Source organism: Brassica oleracea, chromosome C5 (genome assembly GCF_000695525.1).
Source record: "Brassica oleracea var. oleracea cultivar TO1000 chromosome C5, BOL, whole genome shotgun sequence".
NCBI lineage: Eukaryota > Viridiplantae > Streptophyta > Magnoliopsida > Brassicales > Brassicaceae > Brassica > Brassica oleracea.
Genome location: NC_027752.1, coordinates 42,185,374 through 42,186,203, shown reverse-complemented (window position 1 = coordinate 42,186,203; position 830 = coordinate 42,185,374).

Below are 830 nucleotides of genomic sequence, written 5' to 3'. Positions count from 1 at the left end.
ATTTTTTAATTTATTAAACTATTTTTTTTTTTTTTTAATTAAAAAGTCCCAAAGTCGATGAACGACACGGTCTGGAAGGAGTTGTGTGCGCATTGGGATAAGGAAGAGACGAAAGAAACTTCTTCCACCAACTCCACCAACCGCAGGAGCGACCGTAAAGGGAAGGGCATCTACAAGCATAACTTGGGTGCTCAATCTATTGCCACTCTGGGAGATCGCAAGGTAAGTTCAACCGCTTTTTCTTCAATTATTTGAGTTTCAGAATTTTAATTTATTTTGCATTTCTTCTAATTTCTATTTCTAATGTTTCTTTAATTTATGTTTTTTTTCAAGGCGGAAGAAAATGATGGCGAGCCGTTTGATGATCTCGCCCTAATGAGGATGGCGTATTCCAACAAGAAGACCGGCCAAATTGATTACGGTCTTGTGAGGGACGTGGTCGACCTGGTCCAAACTCAGGTGGTAGACGAAGTGTCTCAGCTTCAAACCGAGGATGACGCTTCGACGGCTTCGACCAACTTGTCCCGGTTTCGAATCAACGAAATCGTTGAATCCGTAAGTTCTTTTTTTTTTAAAGTTCAATTCATTTATTTCCTGGTTTAAATTTGTAAATTTGGCTATTTTCTATACAGTCGGTTCCAAAGAAGAAGGAACGTTTGGTCGGTTTGGGTCGTCGCACCCGGTCGGTTCCCCCTTCTTCTGCACCACCGCCCTTTGTTGATCCAGAAGTACTTACGGCTCAGTTGAAGGACAAGGATAATCGCATATCTTTGTTGGTTAACCGTATTCTGAAACACGGAAAAAAATCATTGGCTTATCAAATTATCTAT